Here is a 13,692-nt window from a genome sequence, read left to right as displayed (position 1 = left end):
TTTCGACTATTCCTACTAGAGTTATACAGTTTAAATTGCTTGTTGGAACTCATCATATGAACTCTGCTCTGAGAGAATCTGGCCCCCTCCTTCTCCTTCAGACCATTGAAAGCCTGGAACAAAATAACTGTTAAGTGACCAACCAGTGGCTAACACAAAAAAAGCTGAGTTGGTACTAGAAGTCTGCACGGGAACGGGGATCGCGGGAATCCCGCAGGAATCCCCCCTAACCCACGGGACTCCCACAGGGACCCCCCTCTAGCCAACAGGACTCCCACGGGGATGGAAGGCTTTGGAAGCAGGGTTCCTCCATATAATATAATGGACACGTCAGCCTTAGTAAAAGAGGGGGTTTATAAGTTAATTACCTGAACAGAAAACAAAAAAAGGGTTCCACCAAAGAGATTCCACAAGGAAAACAGCAGCGCAAACACAAAAGAAACTGTGGAATTGATGATCCTGTCAGAAGTAATTGCTGCTTTTTTATGAGGACGGGCGGGGATGGAGGTAATTCCTTGCGGGGATGGGTGGGGACAGAGAGAATCCTGACGGGGACGGGTGGGGACGGAGAAGATCCTGGCGGGGACGGGTGGGGATGGAGTGGATCCTGGCGGGGACGGGCGGGGATTGTTGGGATTTCTGTCCCCACGCAACTCTCTAGTTGGTACTTCAGAGTCAATTACCTCTGTTCTCCAAGAGCTGGATCTGTATATTGACAGCAATCAAAGAGGCTAGGGCATAACAAAAGAAAAACCTTCCAGACAAGAACCCTCTTAATCATGATGGGATGTATATTCAGTATCTGGCCAGCCAGGAAACATGTGACCATCCAAATCAGCTCAAATCAACTTTTCCATACCCCCATCTCCAAATCAGAAAGAACCAGTTTTAACCATCCCTGAATTGTGATTGGGTTGATATGCACTATGTGACCCCAGAACCTAGAATCCATCACAAATTATAAAAGTGGACTTCTCACTGAGTCTCACTCTGGACTTGTTCGATAAACTCCAGCATAATTATTTATATATCATTTGTAATCTAAGTGGTTTATATTCAGGTACTCAAGCACTTTTCCCCGTCTATCCTGCCAGGCTCACAATCTGTCTAATGTACCTGGGGCATTAAGTGGCTTGCCCAGGATCATAGGATAGGATCATAGCAGCATAGGATTTGAACCCACAGCCTCAGGGTGCTGAGGCTGTAGCTCTAACCTTCTCCGATCTCATGCCCGGGTAATTTTATAAAAAGCCCTTTTTTTGCAGGTTAAATAGCATTTGCCCACTGGAGAAAAAAAAATAACTCTATAATAAAAGTGCTGAAAATTATGTGTGCAGATTTGGGTGTGTACCCAATTTGCACGTGGAATATCAAGCTACTTAGCACCGATAATTTATATTTTCACAAACTCATACCAAGCTACTGAAATCAACTGCCCTCACAGATCAGATCCCTTGCCGGTGAAATCAGTTAACTTAGCGGGGGTTTAAAATAAGTTTGGATAATTTCCTAAAAGAGAAGGCCATAGGCCATTTTTGAGGTGGCTTGGGGAAATCCACTGCTTATTCCTAGGATAAGCAACATAAAATCTGTTTTACTACTTGGGATCTAGCTAGGTACTTGGGACCTGGATTGGCTACTGTTGGAAACAGGATACTGGGCTCGATGGATGTTTAGTCTGTCCCAGTATGGCAATTCTTTTGTTCTTATGACTCCTGAAGTTTAGGAAAGCAATAAAAACATATTTCTTCTCCTAGCTCCCCTACCTACAGGCAGTGAATTACAAAGAAATGTATATTGGTAATAGATCCTCAGTATGTGTTGCATTCAAATAAAAACGTGTACTAAAAAATCTTGCACTTTAACTATGGCAAACTGTAACTTGTAAAATATATATTATGTATATTGTTATTACCCTGTTTCCCCGATGATAAGGCAGGGCCATCAAATAAGACAGCCCCCCCTTTTTAGAAAAAAATGTAAAATAAGGCACCCCCCCCCCCCCCCGCAAATAAGCCACCCACCGATACCTGCGCTTACCCGAATCGGGTGGTACGGTGGGTGACTCCGTGTGGTCCCTCCGTCTACCGTATTTGCCTCCATGGCTGCGTGCCGCGCCTCATCATGAAGTGAAGAGGAGGAAGTGACAGGACTGCAGCGCGCGCATGTGACTCCGCGCAAGGAAACACAGGCAGCTTCCCTCATCCCTCCCTAACGGAGACTGCAGGAGTTTGTTCACGGCCAGAACATCCAAAAGTGAGACACGCAGACAGGTTTCTTTTGCTGTGAGCAATACCACTTACTGTATATAAAGCCTGTTTAAAATGCATACGGTATATAAACAATGGTTTCACATTGTCAAGTCCCCTCTGATGCTGCACTACAGAATAATCTCTTTACTGTGTTTCCCTGATGGAGAACATTGGGGACATTAAATGGTACAATATATGGTATGATGGATAAAGCTGGCCATACACGGTACGATTTTTCAGCCGACCGATTCTTCAGCCGTCAAATAAGACAGCCCCCCTTTTTAGAAAAAAATGTAAATAAGGCATCCCCCCGAAAATAAGCCCTAGAGCATATTTTGGCCTTCCAAAAAAAATAAGACAGTGTCTTAACATCGGGGAAACAGGGTAGATCCCTAGTATGTGTCGAGTTAGGATAAAAAAAACTTGTATTGAAAAAACTTGTACGGTAGCTATGGCAAATTGTAACCCATTAACTATTTATTATGTATATTAACCTTTAACCTGTTCTGAGCTTGTTGTGGAGAACAGGATAGAAAACTAACCAAATAAATAATTATTGGTGCTAATTAGAATCAATTACAGGTTATGTGCCTATTTTTAAGCATGGAATCTGCACCTAACTTTAACAAAGGAGTCAAAAAAGGCAAAGGCAATGGGTGGGTCAACGACAGATCGGGGACGTTCTTTTAAGTTACGCGCAAAGTTATAAAATATGGACATCTGCGAATGAATTTAGATTTGGGCATTTGTGCCACTATTTCGGTGATAAAAAATGGCCATGTCATGATTTTTCGTCAATGACGCAGTGGTTGGAGAAAGTTGTTACCGAACGGGAGAGGGAGCCTTGATAAAGCCCTGTGAGACAGACGGGCGAAACATGTTGGACATTTATGTTTCTACCCTCCCGACTAGCGTCAACTAAAAGCTAAGTACTTTAAGAATACCTATACTTTAGTCATAACACTAAAATGTTACACTTAACTAAAAAATCAGGTCCAGTGACGAAAGGGTGCATAAAGCCCGCACTATGAAATACATTTGAGTGCGTGGTGGCCCTCTGAGGATCTATAAAAAATTTGTGAATAAAGAAGTTTAAAATGGAGTGAGGCACATTTGTAAGATAATTTCTTGCATTTAACGGACTGAATTATGCAATAGTCTCCATTTAAGTTAACCAAGTGCTGAGATTTTCATTGCATGTCTAAAGTTAGGCAGGGTTGCCAGGTGTCGGCGCTCTCTTATAAACCTCACCAAACTTTCACCCCCTTCTACAAAACTGCGATAGTGGTTTTTAGTGCAGGCCGGCATGCTGAATGCTCTGCGCTGCTCCCGATGCTCTTAGGAACTATGAGTTTCAGGAGCAGCGCAGAGCATTCAGCGCACCAGCCTGCGCTAAAAACCACTATCGCGGTTTTGTAAAAGGTAGGGTTTAAGTGCAGTTTATAGAATAGCGGGTTTTCAGCATTGATGTTTTAGGTGCAATGTATAGAATTCAGTCCTTGATGTTCACAGCTCATCACATAATTTTTATTAATTAAACACAGGAAAAGGATAAAGTTTAAAGAGTGAAGTGTAGATCACAGAGTCTGCTGTTGTTCAGTGACAGAGGCTAATTTAACAATTCCAGGGTCAGAATCCGTAAAAGTACCAACAGAGCTTACATGCATTAGTATCCAGCTTTTAACAATGTGCACACTGGGATAATGAACTTAAAACAATAGTAATTAACAGGCTAAGACAAAGGATTAAAATTAAAAATGAATGGTATAGAGCTTTCAGCCTGCTTGTAAAACAGCATTAAGCCAACTTAATCCATTTTAATTCAAAGTGAAACCCACAGTGCAAAAGAAATGGATTGGAGGTCGAGTTCAGCTCCTGAGAAAGTGCGATACATTCACCTGTGACAATTCTTTCCGGAATGATAAAGTAAGGGAAGTCTCTCAAGGACTCTGAGTGACTCCATGAGGTCCCCAGAGATCAGGTGTCAAACTTGTCTATCAGATGCCTGAAAAGAAAAAAGAGAAGCATTACTCAGTGCTATTGTGAGACAGTTGTCATTGACTGATCAGGCCTTTTAAGCAAGCTTTCACAGTCAATGAAACCACCTGAATAGATGAAAGCGAGACAGCTTTTGACAAACAAGAGACTATGGAATATTCATTGTGCATCTGTGAGGGAAAGATTAATGTATTAGAAATTAAAATGGGACCAGAACGTATGATCTTGCTCTAACACTTGGCCAGACCTGTGTCACCCACTGCTAGTGCCTGAAGTCGACAGACAATTCTGCCAAGGTAAGTGAGAATCATTAAGCATCCTGCTATTGTGCATGGTGAATAATAAAACTTTCCTCCTATTCTCTGCCTGCAGCTGACAATGAATAATTCTGGAGCTATTTGCAATGTTAACAGCACCTATCTTGCCCATCCATTCCTTTATGATAAGGATGGAAATATGCATTTCAACAGTCTGTACAGATACTGATTCACAGGCATTTCAAAGGACACCTGTCACTCAAGTGAAGGACCTGTCAGTCTCCAATGTATGGCAGTGCCAGGAAAATGGCCAAAGAGATTATCTGTACTTTATTTCTTTTTATTTTTCAGATTATAACACTGTTACATTCGCCAAAGACTGACAAGTGATTTACACTCACAACTGTACGGTGTTTAAAACTAGAAAGGAGCTATTCTCCTAGGCAGCTTTATTCTTCCAAGGTTTACAACTGTATCAAATAGACTATCGCAAATGGGATCTAGACTGTACAGAATATCATTATGCTGGATATTAAAGGCATTTAATCTGTTTGCTGACATAAAGGTGACATTGATAAAGCTGTATCTTTGACGTCAGGACCAGAGGAGATGAACCTGTTTTTAAGAAATGCTACTCTAAAGCAGTCCTTCAGGATCACCAAGTATATATTTGACAACTTCATTATACCTGTTACAATAAAACTTTTTCTTTGTATGCAAATATGCTCCACTGTTCAGATTTGGACTATAATAGTGAATTTATTTAGCCGAATATTGGCTGCATGCTAATAATGAACTGTAAAAGCAGAAATACAAAGTGCGATTCTGTACGTGAACTAAACTAGAACTTAGGGCTCCTTTTACTAAGGTGCGCTAGGGCTTTAGCGCGCAGAGTAGCGCGTGCTACATTGCCGTGTGCACTAGACCTTAACGCCAGCATTGAGCTGGCGTTGGTTCTAGAAGCGTAGCGCGCGGTAATTTCCTGCGTGCGCTAAAAACGCTAGCGCAACTTAATAAAAGGAGCCCTTAGATTTATAGACCGGGTCATCTTCATATAATAAAAGCTTGACTCAGTTTACATCAATTAAAAAAATATAGAATAGAACACGAATTTACAATTTAGAGAATAACCATGTTTTTTAATTTTTATGAAAAAGTTGAAATGAACCTAATTCTCTTAACCTTAGATGAATATCATTCCATACTTCTGTTAGTTTGAAAAGATAGGATTTCCCTAATTTACCAGTAAAAACAATTCCTTTAAGACAGTGTTTCTCAACTCGGTCCTGGAGTACTCCCTTGCCAGTCAGGTTTTCATGATATCCACAATGAATATGCATGAAAGAAATTTGCATATACTGCCTCCATTATATGCAAGTTTCTTTCATGCATATTCATTGTGGATATCCTGAAAGCCTGACTGGCAAGGGAGTACTCCAGGACTGAATTAAGAAACACTGCTTTAAGAGAAGGAACAGACAGTTTGAGTTTTTGCGTGGTCTTAACCAGACCCAGTCTTTGAAAGTTCCAGGAAAAAGGTACAAGTGAGGACCATATGCCAAATAGAATCTTGAAAGTTAAACGGGAACATTTGAAGAGTATCCTGGAGAATATCGGAAGCCAATGAAGTTTGGCCAGTAGTGGAAATACATGTTCAAATTTACCCTTGTGAAAATCAACCTAGCCATGGTATTCTGAATCAGCTGGAGCCTCTGCCTATGTTGTATGAATTCCAGAAGGAAGATCTTGGTGCAATGCAAGTACTATAGCAAGCATTAGCAGTAAATTTGAGAGGTTGAGATCATGCTCCAATACCCTGGCTTAGAAGTGAGGTTTGTTACTGTCATGGGTGTGTGCAAAACTAACTCATTTAGATACATTTCCCCAGAAAATAAAATATTTTGGTGAAAGAGAAAATATTACTTTTTCATATGGTAAGGGATTTCCTTTTCCTGACTCTCAGAGAGAAAAGAGTAAAGCTGAAGATATTAAAACCATGATATAGGCTTGCCCCACATATTTTTAACCTGCGTTTCATTATAAATGTCCCTTTTGCAAAAAAATATTGACAGTGGAAGGGCTTCTCACTCCCTATTGTCCATTCTGTCTTTATGGTCCATATATTTTCTAGTGTTTAACGCAGATAGTGGAGTATAAGGTGAGAGGAGCATTGCTAGCAATTTGTGCATCAGCCAACATTTCACAAGTAATGAAGTTATAAATGGATACTCTCCCCTTTTGCAAAGTTTGGAAGCACACACACATACATACACACACCATGAATAATAAGCACAGTAAGGAGTAGGGAGTAGTCTACTGTGCTTCCATTTTCACCCAGTCAGCTGCATGGCTGATGGTGCTCAATATCAAATTTCCTGCAATTGTGAACATCAATAATATCAACGTTTTTGAGCATGCAAATGTGTGATACAATGATGGCTTTCTTGCCCTGCCATACGTAATGAGAAATGAACTAGCAAATTTGAGCAAAAAATTGTCTAAGGATAGCAATAGGTAATTGGGTGAAGAAGAACCCAAGGAAGTATAATTGTTTTAATCATATTCACATGTCCTAGCCAAGAGTATCATATATGTAATTCAGTTTTAAATATATGTCAGAAGCTTGTCATAATTCAAGTTAAAATGTAAGGATGAATCTCTAGAAATTATAACCTCCAAATATTTAAATTTGTATAACACCCGAAAGCCCATGTCTCTCTGTACCCAATCCAACTTAAGCAGAGCAACCTTACATGGTAGTAAAGTTGTATTTTGATGCTTAACCATGTATCCTAACAGATCGCTGAAAGATTTAATAATATCATAAGAACATAAGCAGTGCCTCTGCCGGGTCAGACCACAGGTCCATCCTGCCCAGCAGTCCGCTCCCGCGGTGGCCCAAAAACAGGTCAAGACTTGTCTGAATCATCAGAAGGGGCTCCCTTGCCACTTGGTTTCTCATTTAAGTCCTGCCTTCCTATCGAAGTCCTAGCCCTCCGGTCTTGCACATGCACGACCAGGTTGGTTTATACTCATTACCTGGTTAACTTCCTATACTTGTGTTACATCCCAGCTCCTCCCTCAGTATCCCACGATCCCTTTATCCCTCAGGAATCCATCCAATCCCTGTTTGAATCCTTGTACCGTACTCTGCCTGATCACTTCCTCCGGTAGCGCATTCCAAGTGTCCACGACCCTTTGGGTGAAAAAAAACTTCCTTGCATTTGTTTTGAACCTGTCTCCCTTCAGTTTCTCAGAATGCCCCCTCGTATTTGCTGTCCCCTTCAGTCTGAAGAATCTGTCCCTATCCACCCTCTCTATGCCCCTCATGATCTTGAAGGTCTCTATCATATTTCCCCTGAGCCTCCTTTTCTCCAGAGAGAAGAGCCCCAGCCTATCCAGCCTCTCGGCGTATGAGCAGTGTTCCAGCCCTCTTACCATTTTCGTTGCTCTCCTTTGGACTCTCTCAAGTACCGCCATGTCCTTCTTGAGGTGCGGCGACCAATACTGAACGCAGTATTCCAGATGTGGACGCACCATCGCTCGATACAATGGCATGATGACTTCCCGTGTTCTGGTTGCTATGCCCTTCTTTATGATGCCCAGCATCCTGTTGGCTTTTTTCGAGGCTGCTGCGCACTGTGCAGATGGCTTCAGTGATGCATCCACCAGCACACCCAAGTCTCTCTCGAGTCTGTTGTCTCCCAGCAATACCCCCCCTAATTTGTAGCTGAACAACGGGTTCTTTTTCCCTATATGCATGACCTTGCATTTGTCCATGTTGAAGCGCATTTGCCATTTGTTTGCCCAGTCTTCCAGCTTGTCCAGGTCCCTTTGTAGGTCCTCACACTCCTCCCTGGTCCTAACTCTGCCGCACAGTTTGGTATCATCTGCGAATTTTATAACCTCACACTTTGCCTCCTTTTCCAGGTCATTGATGAATATATTAAAGAGTAAAGGCCCCAGCACCGATCCCTGTGGCACACCGCTCGTGACTCCCCGCCAGTCAGAATATTGACCCTTTACTCCAACCCTCTGCAGTCTACCCGACAGCCAGTGCTTGATCCATCTGTGCACATCCCCTCCCACCCCGTGGTTCCACAGCTTCTTAAGTAGCCTTTCATGTGGCACCTTGTCGAAAGCCTTTTGAAAGTCGAGGTAAATGATGTCTATGGGCTCCCCAAGGTCCACCCGACTGCTTTTTCCCTCAAAGAAGTACAGAAGGTTCGTTAGGCACGACCTTCCCTTACAGAATCCGTGCTGGCTTGTTCTCAGTAGGCCATTCCTCTCGATGTGCTCGCAAATGCCGTCCTTGATCATAGCTTCCACCATCTTCCCTATAATTGAAGTCAGGCTCACCGGCCTGTAGTTCCCGGGGTCACCCCTCGATCCCTTCTTGAAGATGGGTGTGACATTTGCCAATTTCCAGTCCTCTGGCACCTCACCAGTTTTCAAGGATAGGTTGCAAACATGTTGGATTGTGCCCGCTATTTCCTGTCTTAGTTCCTTCAGAACCCTTGGGTGGATCCCGTCCGGGCCTGGTGATTTGCCGCATTTTAACCTGTCTATCTGTTGGAGGACATCCTCCCTACTTACCTCTATGTGCTCTAATTTTTCAGCCTGTTCCCCACTCATGAGCTCCTCTGAGTCTGGTATATTAGATGTGTCTTCGCTCGTGAAAACCGACGAGAAGAACTTGTTCAACCTCTCAGCTACCTCTTTATCCTCCTTAATCACTCCCTTCCTGTCCCCATCGTCCAACGGCCCTACCTCCTCTCTCGCTGGTCGCTTCCCCTTAATGTAACTGAAGAATGCCTTGAAGTTTTTCGCCTCCTTGGCCAGCCCCTCTTCGTATTTCCCTTTTGCTTTTCTAACCTCCCGGTGGCATTCCTTTTGGCATTTCCTGTGCGCCTGGTGATTTTCCTCTGTTGGGTCCTTTTTCCATCTCCGGAAAGATACTTTTTTGTCCTTTATCGCCCTCTTTACTTCTATTGACATCCAAACCGGGTCCTTTGATCGCTTGTTCTTGCAGCCTTTCCTGAAATTGGGGACGTACATTCTCTGTGCTTCCTGCAGGGTGTTCCTGAATCTTAATCTTAGGTAGAGATATCAGTGGGTCTTAAACATAAATCAGAACATCATCAGCATATAGAGAGATGGCATGGAGTTCTTCCTCCTCCATTACTCCAAAAATCTCTGCTTGAGAGAGAATAGTAATGGCTAAGGGCTCAATTTCTAAAGCAAATAGCAGAGGTGACAGCGATCAGCCCTCTCTGGTGCCCTACCTAATAAAAATGGAGAGGATATACAGCCATTAATTTGTATTGCTGCAAAGGGGTCAGCATAGATAGCTGCAATCCACTTACAAAAGTTGTCCCCAAACCCAAAGTGTCTACGTACCAGGAGTTAGAAGGTCATTCAATTTTATCAAAAACTTTTTCAGTGTGTAAAGCGAGGACCGCATGGTGTAGGGAACCATACACACAATATGCAAATCATTAATGAGATGATGCACAACATCTGCTCCAAACCTGCCTCTGATGACACCTGTCTGGTCTGGATGAATAAACTGCAGAATAGTGTTCAATGCTGGCATTCAGTAGCTTGCTAATATATCTTGCTGTATAATTTGTACCGAGGAGCAAAATGAGTCTATAATTGCTGCACTGCACCTTCCTTAGCTATAATCAATATACTGTAGCAGCATTATAAAAAAGATATAGGCTGTGATTGCTGTGTCACAATTCCATTAGAAATTTAAGAACATAAGAACAACTATACTGTGTCAGACCAATGGTCCATCTAGACCAGTGGTTCCCAAACCTGTTCCCAAACCTGGCTGGGGGACCCCCAGCCAGTCAGGTTTTCAAGATATCCCTAATGAATATGCATGAGAGAGATTTGCATACCTTTCACTTCCATTATATGCAAATCTCTCTCATGCATATTCATTAGGGATATCTTGAAAACCTGACTGGCTGGGGGTCCCTCAGGACAGGTTTGGGAACCACTGATCTAGACCAATAGTGATCTAGTCTTTTGAAACTTTGCACAACAAAGAAAAATGGGAAGACCCAATGATCCACAGTGAAAACAATCCACCGATGAAAACAAAAACTGTGGATACAGATGTTCTGGAGATAATTTATTAAACACTGACATATAAAACCATAAAAATTCAATTAAAAAAGTACAATGATAAAAAAGACACTGTGATAAAAATCCAACCGGACCCAACACGGTCTGTGTTTCGGCGAACACGCCTTCCTCAGGGGTCCAATGGTTTGCAAACTCACATATATTTACTGAAAAGAACACCGCAGACAAGAAGTAGCAAAAAAAAAAAAATGATACTTCAGCTTGTCTGCGGTGTTCTTTTCTCACATGTTTTCTGTCCAATTCTTTATATGTGAGTTTGTAAACCATTGGACCCCTGAGGAAGGCGGGTTCGCCAAAACACAGACCGTGTTGGGTCCAGTTGGATTTTTATCACAGTATTTTTTATCATTGTACTTTTTTAATTGAATTTTTATGGTTTTATATGTCAGTGTGTATCCACAGTTTTTGTTTTCAACTTTTGAAGCTTTGTACAGCTCTGAATGGAGGTGATCAAGGCCAGAAGCTTTAGAAATTTGAGTTAGGCAATTGCTTGAAATACCTCAGCAATTTCAAAGGGACAATCCGTTTTATCCAGGGCTGGTCTATCCGCTAGGCCAGTGCTTCTCAATGCAGTCCTTGGGGCACATCTAGCCAGTTGGGTTTTCAGGATATCAACAATGAATACAAATGAGAAAGATTTGCATACCAAGGAGCCAGTGTGTGCAAATCTTTCTCATAACTAGCTGGGTGTGCTCTGAGAACTGGGTGGTCACCACAAAGTCAAGCAACAGGGAGGCAAATCTAGTGAGTATAGGGGTTATTTCGAATATCCCGATCAGATGACTACACATTGGCATCCTCGTCACTCTTTAATATTTATGATAAATATATATATACGACAACACCATAGCAAATGGGAGTTATCTCTGGTACATAAGCTGATTTCATATGCGTAGCGCAACGGGATATCAGATATGACCTACGAATATTAGCACTCTTCGGTTTGTATTTATGTCATTTCCTCATTCATCCCTGCGTAATGCATTTTTGTATATGTTTTATATATAATGCTTTTTTTTGTGATTTTCTTATTCTTTTATACTTAATTAAATAATTTAAATAGTTTAAATGAACTTAGCTTCATAGCGAACATGCTTCAACTTTAGAATGAAGCTCCCCAGTGCCAATGCGTTTCGCACATCTTTATCAAGGCTGGGGATCTCAAAGATTTACAAACACTACTTGTCAAGCCAGCGGCATTCAGGGCATTCTTTCCCTGAATGCCGCTGGCTTGACAAGTAGTGTTTGTAAATCTTTGAGATCCCCAGCCTTGATAAAGATGTGCGAAACGCGTTGGCACTGGAGAGCTTCATTCTAAAGTTGAAGCATGTTCGCTATGAAGCTAAGTTCATTTAAACTATTTAAATTATTTAATTAAGTATAAAAGAATAAGAAAATCACAAAAAAAGCATTATATATAAAACATATACAAAAATGCATTACGCAGGGATGAATGAGGAAATGACATAAATACAAACCGAAGAGTGCTAATATTCGTAGGTCATATCTGATATCCCGTTGCGCTACGCATATGAAATCAGCTTATGTACCAGAGATAACTCCCATTTGCTATGGTGTACACATTGGCATGGCAGCGTGTTTCCTTCCATAGAAGTGGACACTGAAAGGGGAGCAACAATACCTTAAAACATCTGGAATACATATTTTTCCGAATTCTGTAAACTTGGGCACCCACCTTTTGACTTAAATTGGTCTTAATTGGCACCAATTGGCAGTTGTGCTCATGGCTGACTTTAGTCACTATTCTAGAAGCTGCAGGTGCAATTTCTGTTGCGTGCAACTTCTAGAGGGTGTGGCCATGGGAGGAGCATGGGCAGACCAGGGGCATGCCTGTAAGTTATGGATGCATGCTCTAGGCACCTATACGTGTAACTGCAAACGTGCACTAGTATTCAATAATGGCGGTTCCAGTGAAACCATGTATCCCACCATACAAAGGAAAAAAACACAACCCCACGTGTGAAATTATAAACCAAAAAAGAAGTGGGGAAGGGACACAATCAATCAACTTCAGGGACAAGATTTATTTGAACATTGTAAATCAGGGGTGTATGAATGAAGCCAATTTTGAAGAGCGCTGCAAACTGCAAGATGTCGCTGCTAAATAAAGATTTTTATTTTAGTTACCAGCGACATCTTGCAGTTCACCTGAAGAAGGCTACCTTAGCCAAAACACGGACCGTGTTGGGGTCCAGTATGAAAAAGGATTGAAAGATTCCTTGTTATGCCTGATTTGTTTTATATATATGTATATATGTTTGAATGTACACTGGTAGAAAATACTCAATACCTTAACCCCTCATGAGAGCTTAACTGCAAACTCACTTCAAGCCATTATAATAAATAGAGGAAAACACCTCAGATGCGCCTCAGTGTACATTCAAACTGGAAATATTGTTTTGTTTTTTTGTCTTTTCCAGTTCTTCCATTTTTTTATTGTTATGTTATATATGTACCATTGATTTACAATGTTCAAATAAATTTTGTCCCTGAAGTTGATTGATTATGTCCCTCCCCCACTTCTTTTTTGGTTTATAGTTCCAGTGAAACTGCCATTATAAAATTCATGCTGAGTGTACATCATTCTGGCACCTAAATTTTAGCACCATTGGTAGAATTTATCTCATTTTGGGGAAGGGATATCATGAGCCATGAATCTTGGATAGCACTTCATCAATCTAATCTGGCTATTCAGAGGGACACTATATAGGTCCTTTGTATGTCGAGCTGAGTACTTGGGGTTGGCACTGCACCCTACTGATTGGCACTGCACCCTACTGGTGCCAATGTTGCTGTGAGGTACAGTAAGGCTAACAATCTGATGGATGTCCCTAACCCACAAGAGCACTGGCAACTAGCATCACTCCTGCCTGCTCTCCCCCCCTCCTGCAGACCACCAGGGAGCTGCTAAGTATGCCTGGATGGGTGGAGAGATTTGATCCTGGTCTTGGCTATCTTTAATGGGTGATAGGGGGAATCAGAAGGGGCTTATGCTGTTCCAGGGT

Source organism: Geotrypetes seraphini, chromosome 5 (genome assembly GCF_902459505.1).
Source record: "Geotrypetes seraphini chromosome 5, aGeoSer1.1, whole genome shotgun sequence".
In the NCBI taxonomy this organism is placed as follows: domain Eukaryota; kingdom Metazoa; phylum Chordata; class Amphibia; order Gymnophiona; family Dermophiidae; genus Geotrypetes; species Geotrypetes seraphini.
This window is presented reverse-complemented; position numbering follows the sequence as displayed.